Here is a 12004-nt window from a genome sequence, read left to right as displayed (position 1 = left end):
TATACTGTTTTGAATACCTAGAGACCGCCATTTACATTGCTCCAGCTTAGCCCATCATCGAAAGAGGAGGACTATAATCACTTTGCGAAATCTTTATCAGTATTCTTGATCAGCGTCAAATTCTGATTCGATTTAGGAATGTCTGTCTGTCCGTATATGTAATGCCCGTTGTAAACATTCGCCTAGCTGGGAAAATGAAGCTATAGGCGCAAGAATTGGGCAGAAACATTGGAAGTTCTTGTATACAAGTTAATATTGAAAATGGGCTTGATCGGTCGAAGGAGACACCCACAGGACCACATCAAAGGAGAGTACGTCTGTTTTTCAAAAGGAATAAAAAATTGTTTTATTGCTCAATACTTATAAACAAACACAAAAATTTAAACGTATCAGTGGGCGATGCTGCAGTACACAAACAAAAGTGAAAGGTATCGACCACGCCTACCCAATATCATAATGTATCAGAATTAAGTTTTCTTTTTCAATGCCTTAATAACGCGCAATAACAAGCTTCCCCGAAACCCCACAAAGTATATAAATTCTAAACTTTTATGTACTAAACACCCATCATAATTAACTTAGAATTGTCGCATTCTACTGTCCAAGCCCTTTCTTCTGAAACCGACATCTGCGGTATTACGATGGAAAAATTAATCCATCACGTCGTGACAAACGCGGTGTTTAACATGGAACTAACGCACTTGGCCTCCCGTATTCTACTCTCCAAGTCCTTTCATTTGATACCCATATCGATGGTATTGCTGAGAAAAAATTATTCGACCAAGTCGTGGTCGACATCTTCATTCGTTTGAAATGAACACACATTTTTAGGCAGATAATATATCTTCATTTCAGGGATGTACAAAATAATTTTAAACACTCTATCTTCTGCACTTACCTTACGTAACTTTTTGGGCACTTGTCCGATTCTTTCCATTTTTGCACATTAATACGGTACAGTTTCCGTCAACTAAATGCTGAAAGTTTTAGACTTCTATCTTTCATGATTGTTTGCAAATAATGAGCAAAAATCCACAAATTTTTACCTAAAAAAAAGGAGTTGGGCTCAGTTTACCCTTTGCTGTGGGTGAGCTGTGACCAATTTGGCCCATTTTCAATCGACCCAACCAACCTGCGTACAAAAACTTTTAATGTTTCTACCAAATTTGAACTTCACATCTTCGCTTTTTTGACTACGGCAATACCAAGAATACGCACCACACAGACGCACACTCACACGGACAGACATTATTAAGAATATACGTATTTACTTTATAGGGTCTCTGAAGCTTGCCTTCGCGCGTTGCAAACATTACGACACACCACTCGTCGTCGGCAGTGCATATAAAAACGACAAAAACTTAAATTGAAACTTAAAGGCATTCAATTGCCCTTAACATTAAATGTAATGTTTTTTTTTATTGCGTCAACCATTAAAGCTTCGCAAGCTTTTACGTACTTGCATATCATTTAATGCAGTTGTTAGTCACTATTGCTGTTATGTCACTGCTGTGATTGTGTCGAGAGTGTGGTAATCAGCCACTAAAAGTTTTCTTAATTACTTGCAGATGATGTTGTTATCAATTACTTCGGGGCAAAGAGTTTTGGAAGGATATGTTTTCACTTAATAAACTCTATGGCCTTAAAGCGAGTTTTTATGTATTTTTAGATCCGCCACTAAATGCCCCAACGAGTACTAATTTTAACTTTCGACTTGCTATGATGTCCAGGACACTTTCAATTCGTTATTGCATTCTTGGGCATTAGATCAGATCAGGTCCCAGTCCGCCTTTTTATTTGACTTTTCAAGGCCGCAAATACTAAGACATAAATTTTCAAAAGGATTAAAAAACCAAAAAAAAATTTTGATTGCGAGTAAGCTATCGTTGCTCTGCAGATGAATCGAAGAAAGACTTAAACTGAAACATTTGCTCATAATGAAATTTTCCTGCAATAGCTATTTTCGCGTCGCCGGTTAATGGTTAACTAGTACTCGTTCTTCTTGTTCCTTTTCCTCTTCATTCCAAGTATATAAACAGGAACAAGCACATGAAAAGAATCCAAAAAAAAAAAAAACGTAACGATACTTTTTACCTTAGGTGAGCCCTGTCGGATTACCCGTAAAATGTACGCAGAAATTTTTGTCGATATATCGGTTGTAGTTTATTAGCAAAGAGCAATAAAGTTAGAACTGGGAAAGTGTTCACCAAGTACAGAAACATAGGCAGACAGACATATGAGCAACAGGATTTGACACCGATCAAGAATATAAACCGAGAATAAGCAGGTACTGATACGGAAAATAATTATGGAACCGCTATAAATATACTTTCCTTACTTATCCGGGGATAGGGAAGGAATCTCTGAATAGCGAGTTTGTACACGTTTTCGGATTACCTTGCATGGAAAAGCATTCACGGCCTGATAAAAAAAATAAAAGTTTATTATCGACGCCTGGAATAATACGTTCGAATCCTGATGACTGGAAAATCGTCGGCGGATCTCACGATTTCTGTAATCATTACATGAATACATATCTGACCGCCCAAACTATACTAAGCGCACGCTCGTGGATTAATTTTTTAAGCAATACGCATAAAAAGTCAATTGTCGACTTGTATGAGAGCATGTTAAGCATGATAGTACATAATAATCAACTCGATTTACATTTTCCGTGGGGTGACTCTACTAATTTAAATTGAGACATATAGAAAGAAATTCAGAGAATAACCTTTGAAAGAAGAAGAAGAATCCGGTTCATCAGTAATTGTAATTACACTGCCAAACGCACCGACAGACATGGCTTAGTGGATTGAGCATTTTATCCCGATCAAGAATATAGTAAGTCGAGTCATCAATAACTTCCGGTGCAGGGAGGTAGAATCTATTGTTCGTATTTACCCACTATGAGTCACCGAAACAAAAAGGTTTTTGTTTTGTCACTATATAGATGAGAGTTCACTTAGTATTTTGTGAACTGTTTTATGTGTTGCACGCTACATTCAGCATTCAGCAGTGTATGCGGTGAAGGACTGACAATTGATCGGGAAATTAAAAATTGGTTTTTTTTGGTGGACTTGACGGCAATATCGGAGCAAAATCCACGCCAATCAATCAGAGGTGTAGCAAAAAGGTTGAATACCTCATAATCAACTGTTAAACTAACATAATTTTGTTACTCAATGAAACAAAATGAATGTTTGGTAAGAAAGGGTTACTTACCTTACAGTGTCTTTCGGGTAATTGAAGAAAACTCTTACTTGTGGAGAAAAATCGTTATTCCTTTTTATCCCTTCCACTGCAGTGCAGTGTGCGCAGATAAGTGACTTTCTAGAGCAATTTGCCATTCAGCTCCGTTTTGATGTCAAGTGGCAACAATTTACTATGTTGAGCGTTTATTTCGGTATGCTGTGGAAGTAGCCGTCAATCAATGCAAATCAATCAATGTAATGGTAAGCAAAGAGAAAGACGGAGTGTTTAGAAAAACCAAAGGGAAAGTTGCATAACCAAAGGAAAAGTTGTCAGACATTTATTTTTGGGTTTATACCGAACAATCGTCCGCGTTCAAAACATTTTAAGGTTTCTAGGTTTGCAGGTCCAAGGCAAATGATTTCATAAAGGACACCGTTGTGCAAAAAAAAATATGCAAAATATTTAAATGCATTCGACTCAGTTTCAACCATCTTAGTAACAACAGCAGTAACGGGATTTTTTCAATTTGAAATTTACATAGTTTTCTATTCTTCTGAAATGTGTTATATAATTTTTTTTTATTCCAATCGACGATATGTGGAATCGAACACTTAGGAGCTAAACTAAGTCATCAAGTGTTTTGTTGGAGACGTCGTGTGGGGAGCATCAACTTTTAGCTACGTTAGGCATACTTAAAGGAAACTTAAAGAACTTACGAAAGTTTGCTTAAAATAAAACGGAGCAACACATACATTCTCCACTTCTGGTAAAAATCCGTTACCTCAGTGTATTACATCAGTCGATAATTTCGCATCGAGGATGCTTTCCCCCTCTTACCGATAAAGATAAGAAGTCATCTGTTAAATTAGTTTATGCACAGAATCGAATCAAACACTCATCCCCTCCTCCTATCCTTAAATATGTAAAAATAGGAAATCTTGTGCTATCTATTGACTCAAATTTCAGAATTTCAATAAAGAAACTTTGCGTTCCATTGTAGTGTCGAAAACACATTTTCCTTATTGCGGTGAAATGATGATTACGTTCGCTGAGCTTGCATTATATGAGCAGCTTATCAAGGCATACACTGTCATGGCATTATATTGATTGATTGATTAATGATGCATACTTTGATACAATTAGTACGATTCCCTGGAATCGCAAGTCAACCGAAAGAAAAGTTTTAAAATTCTGTTGATGTCGTATTCTGTCGGCTACGAATGCATTAATTCTGAATATTGATTGAATAATATTGATGGCGGTTAAATTGGCTTAATGTGAATTGCTGGTCGTCGTCGAGGAGTGTTGTGTGGATTTTTAAAGACGACAAGCAATCCCTTCTTGATATAAACCATTAAGTTATTTAAGAGAATAGCTCGGTTCAATTCATCATTTATTGTTGAGAAATGTATATATAAAAAATAAAATAATAATAATAATGATAATATTGAAAATATTGTACAACTGAAGCGATGTCACAATAACGATAGGCGGATTCAGCGAAGAATGAAATAATGCGTCTACAAGTCAATGAAGGATGAATGACAGAACGTGTGATTCCTTTTCATTTAAATTCTTATGAGAAATTCTTAATTATATAAGACGTTACTTTTTTCCCCAAAAATGTACGCTTGCTTATATGTACATATGCTTGGCTTAGCACTTGTGCTTGCACTTTACATTTTTTGTCTTTTTGAAGAGACTTTGATTAAAAGCTAAACTTTTTAATTGACGACATTTTTGTTTTTCTTTATAAAACGAATGAGAGAAAAATAAAAAAATGCTTAAAGCACATTACACACACACACACACACACACACACACACACATACGAACACACAAACCTACACATACACATATGTGTGTATAAAGCAAAAAAAAAAAAAAAAAAAATTCTCATTTAGAAAACTTTCTTCCTCACCCTCAGAGATAACTTTTTAAGTAATCGAGAAACAAATTTACTGCATTACACAGTTCCGTTTAAATTGCATGTTTGCCTGTTCGTATCTCTATTGGTTTTAGTTATGTTTGTAAAAGTCAGGCAGCAAACTATACAGTTGGTTCATCGTATTCTATGAAACATTGCCGTTTCTCAAGCACTTTTTATCCTTTATTTGCAATTGCGGTTTCGCACGTCTGCTCAATCTCAGCGATAGCAATAAACTTCACAGCGTCCGCTAATACGTACTTATGGCATATCAGTCCTAATGCGATGAAGTAAATATGAAATATTAAGAGCAAATTGTTCGATCCATTCCTAGCCTCAGTTTAAGTACTGAGGCTCGCAATTAGTTCAAGTTCTCTTATCACAATGCTTAAGCGAAACGAGAAACGACTATTTAATGTATGAACATTTCTATTGCAAGTGCCGAGAAGAAAATATATTAGCTGAAGAGAAAGCTTAATGAATAATAAAATTGGAGATATAAGAAATAAGAAATATAAATGTCCCTTGAAGCTATAGGAATCGAACTTTGTGTCCTTTGAACGTGTGTGTGATCGTATGATCATATAGTCGTTTGGTAGTTTTGGATCCTGGTAATGTTTGCCCTTTCCATGACCCACCTCCAAATTGTACATCGCGTTTGGTTTCATAATTTTGGATCGACCATCCATCCAGCCATCTGTGTCAATAATAATGGCAGCAATAACAATATTATCGCAAGTTTATATAATGGAAGGAAAATGTAATGTAACTCGATCTTACAATCTCAAGACTCTGTAACGATTAAAAAAATAAAAATAATTCTTCGCACACAGTTGTCGTTTTTCATTAACTAATAAACACGAAAATGAGCATAAACAGACGTACACGTATCTAGTCTGAATATAATGTTCTTCTTTTCCAATCAGCTAAACGTTGATGTAAATATTTTCCTGTCTTCAGATCGTTTGAAACAATTACCTTCTCGTGAAAGTTTCTCTGCTCTCAGTCAAGCCGAGAAAGGTTTGAAAGGAATACCAAGACACTTTGCCTCATGTTAATGTATGGAATTTGTACAGCACTTGGGTAATTGCTAACCTATAATACCGGTTAGTCAATCAGATCTTCTTTACACTGAACTTCCGGAGAAGATATGAAAGAATTTTTTCATTGACTGACACTTATCGCATTACGCCGTAACGACGTAACGGTCCTTTTGAAAAAATGAAAAGAACTTGACTGGTAAGTTTTTATTATGCTGCGACGTAAAATACTCATTCCTGAGTCCAATCTTTAATATACGAGCAAGAGTATCAGTTGCATAACCTTAGGGTTGACATATTCGTCTAACTGCATGGATGCGTACATTAGCTGCCTTTCATAAATGTGTTGAATATTTTGCTAAACTTGAAAGGCACCCTACAACTCTTGTCAATTCAAATTTCAAAATCTTTTTCGGTGGTTACCAGCTTCGTAAAAAAATGACCTGAAATGTATGAAAGGCCTCTTCGCTGCCCGTTAATGAGAAGGTACAAGGATTTGCACACAAATCGAGAAAGTAAAAGAATTTCCTTTTGTCTCCCTCTACTGTTCTTTGACTCCTCTTCCCCCCCCCCCCCTTTCTCTCCCACGCACCCATGTTTTCTTCGCTCCTTCTTTCGCTCTTTCCACCTCTTTCTGTCTTTTCATCCCTATTTTCCTCTTCCCTTTTTTTCTCTCTCTCACTGTCTTGCTTTTCGTGGATGGAAATTGCTGACCTTGAAAACAAAATGGTATTTGTTACATCAAAACTCTCCCTGAATAGAATTCAAGTCGTGAGAAGTCGGTAGTCGGAAGTTCTTCACGTTCTTCACTTCGCCTGATGCCATTCTCCATCATCATCATCATCATCATCATGAGAACTTATTTTCATTGGACTAATTTTTACACTGTGAAATACTGGAGGTCGAACCATGTTGCCATATTAGAAGGCTCATCTTTTGCAGGAACACTTATCTGGGTCCAACATATTCAAATCTTCCCCATTTTTTTTTTTTTTGCATATCAAGACACTATTTTAACCCTTTCTTTATTGAGGTGTAATCAAAAAATGATGACTTTTTTCAGCGTTCGACCTTTTATGGGGAGTGGTCGCAAAAATAATCGAATCGCATAAAAATTTTCAATAGAAAAGCATAGCTTCTTACGGCAAGAGAGAAAATAAGTGAAGAATAATCATATCTTTGACAAGAAAATTAATTTTACTACATTTTGACTACGGCCTTCCAAGTTATCGGAGTCTGTCCGATTAAATGGCTCCCATCACAAGTATGCCTTGACATGAATGCAGGGGGTAAAGGTTGATATTTTATTAGGAAAATATATGAAGGATTCTGATAATCGAAGTGAAGTAAGGCATATAACGGTTGGCCTTGACCAATTACAACGTGTTTGCTTTATTTTAATTTAAGTGATTTTAGGTTGTTGCCTGTACTTATACTCCGATATCTTCTACTCTGTTGAAAAAAAAAAACCAAGATGGTCAACTCTTTTGCTCATAACCTATGCTCCACTCCAAAACGAAGATTCCTTTTATATAATGTGCACATTAATTTTGCGCGTACGACCGTCCAAGATACTCAATGTGATAAATAAATTTTTTATGTTTGTTTTATGCATAAATTATTGTATATGAAGGAGTCCTTGAAAGAGTAAATAAAAAAGGGTCTCATGGGTTATAAATTAATTGCTTTATTAATTATATTATTCTTTCATTAATTTGCTTGCATAAACCTTTCTTTCTTCGCTTGCTTCGTTCATTTATGTGTATCCACAATTCATCATATAATTAGTGTAAATGGATTCCTAATAACCGTAATTTCGGCTAAAATCATTTTCAAGGTTATTTCTTTAGAGCCTAAGAATAATTAACATAAAAGAAGAAGAAGAAGAAGAAGAAGAACATAAAAATTAGACAATTCCTTTATGGCCTACTAAGCTTTTAAGGACATTGTTTGTTCTCCTTTTCACATTAAAGACATTTATTTGCCTACAATTTCGTGAAATAAACTAAAGGCGATGCCTCATACAAAAATACATAACGACTTCATTTGACTGTATAAGAAAAGTTCGTTGAAATATTTGTAGATGACATTGAATGTATTTGCAAGCAAATCAAATTGCTTTACTATAGCTAAAGAAAGTTATATACTTAGCTCACCTGATGCTACCGGATTCAAATGTGATTCTTTATATGCTGCGCAAGCTGTATGTTCGATATCCAAAATGCGTCGAAAAGTCCATAGCGTGTTCGAATTTTAAATTTCATCTGTTCATCTGTCACAGGCAAGAACGACTAGTTAAGGAATCTAAAAAGGAACGGAAACGTTGATGAAATATTTCTCTGAACAAACGAAAAAGAATTAAAATAGCTAGACAAGAAATTAGGCGCTACTATGGTATAAAGCTATATTGTAAAGATTTTTACCCTCTTCTATTATGGCAGCGAAAATAGATCTGCATCCTGCACATAAACATTACAAGACCTATAAGGAGGATCACGATTATTTTATAGCCAAGATTATGAATGTACATCCTATGAATAAATATATAAATGTATATTGCATAATACAAACACACATATGTGTATATGCGTATGTGTATATATTTGAGAAATATCACAAACAATGCCACTTGCCATGTACTTCATACCAAAAACAGCATTTAATCTGATCACAAGGCAACGAGAATTTTCGAATTTCTTGTCCTTTATTTTATATGCTAACTAACTATGTGTATACTGGAAATCCTGGCAGCATGGTACAATTGGCAGATTGCTTAAAGTCGTCTAAAGCGAAGAAGCAAAGCGCACTTTGAGGACTTGCATGAAATAGAGATAGAGAAAGTGAATGGGAAAAAACACTTCGTAATGATTTTATGCCTTAACAGCGTATTCAGCTGCTTAGGGTACGAACAAGCCGGCAAGACATTGTCATACAGCTCGCTCAACGACTTGTTAGCATAAGAGAAGATATAAAAAAAAACAAAAAATTGATTTCACCATAGACGATTTTTCTCCTAAAAACATTCGCTATAGAAATGAATTTCAAGCGAATTTTCGATATATCAACGAAATCGTTGAGACAAACCTCTCTGCGCTTTCTGTTCAATCCTATTTCGCCAAGCACCAAGATTGAGATTGACAGTATATACCATCAGACCAGGGTTAATGCCAACACAAAATGGAGATTGCCCAGGACCTCTAAAGTTGGCCTAACCTAAAAGTGTGTAATGCTTAAAGAAGATTATTTTCCAAAAAGATGAAATAAACATTAAAGAGTAAACCTTAAGGAAAATAAAAAATTCTTCTCATATTTTCGATCAAATCAAGTCTATGTGGCTTAACCTTAATCTAATCTAATTGGAACAAGTAAGTAATTGATCCTTTCAAAATGAACACACAACCCTTACAATCTGTCTGCTATATATATATATATATATCAGCTGAATATTTCTGGCAAGATTATTATACCTTATGCGCTAGCTGCCTAATGTTCTCGCCATAATAGGAAAATCTTTCTCACATAGTCTAAGCATAAAATGTTTTATTGGATGGAGCCCGTTAAAAACAACAAAAACTTTGTTTCAAGGATTACAAATTAATTACTTCATTAATTTTATTTTATTTTTTTATCAATTTACTTACGAAAAGGTTTTTCTTTGCTTCTCTATTCTTCATCTCTTCTACATGCTCGCACAATAGGGCAAGGGATCAATGTAAACACTTGCACACGGATAAATTCTTTTCACTTTAACGCTTCAGAGGCTGTGTTAATGCTACCTAAGAAGACGAGATAACATACATTTTAACTTAACTTACCTCATGCTTACTAAATTCTCAAAGCAGTTTATTATCCTTCTTAATTTTTTTTTCTTTTTTTTTTCTTTTTTTCCAATATATAATAAAAGTGGGAAACTTATCTTAGGGTTATTATAGAGCAAACGAAAATTTCTATTAATTACGGAAAAAATTTTCAAAATAAGCATAAAAATAGATTTAATTAAATATTAATATTAACACCAGAGCTTACGAGTGCGTCACTTTGGACCCTCTTTAATTTGAGATATTGAAAAAAGTGATTATACGGCAATGAGTAAAATTTAAAAATTTTTTGCAAGGTTTCATTTGTATGACGAAACTTTTGAATCAGTTTTTCTATACCTGGTCTTGGTCTCTAGGTCAAGATGCCGACATAAATCTACTTCTGGTAAAACGGATCATTTCAATCCTTTTTCTTTGTCGAATAAACGTAGCTGAAACTGGACACAAGCATTCCTTCACAGGTTAAGAGGACCCAAGGTTAAGAAATGGTTACGATCTGCTCACCTAGGAGCCCGCAATAAAGAAAAAATTGAGTTTACCTGAAAAAGTTAACAGCAAATTTTACATATATGTAACTATAACTTCCAGTCTCGAAAGCCTGTGTCTTGATTCGACCTAAATGAATAAGGTCCGATTTACTAACAAGGCTATCTATCATTAACGAGAAACTTTCAATTCCAATTCATTTCCAATCAATACGCAATTGAATGAAGACAAAAAAGGTAGAAATAGGTGTACGTAGGAGGTCGGTAGCTCCAGTGTTGCTGGCCAAGAAATGTAAATGTAAATAAAAATTTATACTATTCTGGAACAGTCCCAGATTTTAAAGCGTGTCAAAGAGGTACATTGAAAACCTGAGATGGCTTATGGAAAAATGAAAAATTTTCGATTTTATAAATTAAGAATAACCTAACGAATGCTACGAGTTTTTCTTTTCCCAAAGTTTTGATTGATTTAGTTAGCTTCCCTAAGGCGTTGTGTTCTCCATCTGCACCATATGGGGAATTGCTTAGCTGCAAGTCTATGTAATTCAGAAATCAGTGAATATCCCAACTGAAACTCGATCATACAGTTTGCAAGGCTGTCGTCGCATAAGTAGCCAACAGAGTTCGAATCTCAAGTGCGATAGCGTTTTTACTCCAGTCTTAGCAACCGGTCACTCGACTAAGATACACCCTGTGCTTGATTGGTTATATTAAGAAAAAGAAAAAAGGAACTAATTTCGTCTGCAGGGCACGATTCTTTTGTAGATTGCTATCGATTCAATTGTGTTTTCGATATGAAAAAAAAAAAAGAATGAAAATTAATTTTTGCCCAATGCTCTGTAGCAATGTGTTTTGCATTTTTCTTTGCTAGAAAGGCTCTCCTCGTGCCACAAATTCAATATTTGCTTCCCCTGAATAGCACTCATAGAACGTAGCATAGTCTTCATTATTAAAGCATAGAGCATTTCCTAGTTTATTGAAATATTCTTTACAAGCGAAACATATGTCTTTGCGCGAAGCTTTGGATTAAACTTGTGCAGTAATCCTAAGATAAGGCTCACCCTTGTGAATTTTCCCGGCAATCGTTTGGCAGAGCTACGCCGAAAACGTTTTAGTCGAAACGTATGCAGGTAGCTCTTTTCAAAGAGGTTAAGAACGCAAATGTTTCTGTTGATCCGTTTTCGTTTATGATAATCTGCTCAATTGTTCCAATTCTTGAAACCCCTTATGCATTGCTGAAAGCCAGAATCCTATAAATTTAAGTGTTGCGAGAAGAGCAACCAACCATCAAGCACCGCATAACAGCATAAAGTGATGTAAGTTATAATAACAAAAAAAAAAGAAAAAACAAAAAAAAGTTCACATCTACTGACACTGGCTGGCACATGTAATTTTTCAATGCGTTTCCATATATTCGACTTAAGAGGAGTGCAATAAGAAACAAAATAGAATTGATCTGAAATTCGCCGCATAGATATTTGTTGCATATTAAACAGTTGGTCTTTGTCAATTTGTCATAGTCTCGCAATAAGTAATGCTAAA

General features: G+C 35.1%; 1 protein-coding gene across 2 annotated transcripts in view; it reads left to right on the top strand.

The window, feature by feature from the left end:
- The window catches only part of LOC119639262 (cardioacceleratory peptide receptor), a 57291-nt gene that overhangs the window by 20776 nt on the left and 24511 nt on the right, over positions 1-12004 (top strand). The window contains exon 1 of one of the 2 annotated variants that reach the window (XM_038036550.1): positions 10854-11778. The exons of the other annotated variant lie outside the window; for it this stretch is intronic. The gene's annotated coding sequence lies outside the window, so the exon portion shown is untranslated. Of the gene's footprint in view, positions 1-10853; positions 11779-12004 lie in introns of those variants that run through there. 2 annotated transcript variants of the gene reach the window in all.

Source organism: Glossina fuscipes, unplaced genomic scaffold, assembly GCF_014805625.2.
Source record: "Glossina fuscipes isolate IAEA_lab_2018 unplaced genomic scaffold, Yale_Gfus_2 112, whole genome shotgun sequence".
NCBI classification, from domain to species: domain Eukaryota; kingdom Metazoa; phylum Arthropoda; class Insecta; order Diptera; family Glossinidae; genus Glossina; species Glossina fuscipes.
This window is presented reverse-complemented; position numbering and strand designations above follow the sequence as displayed.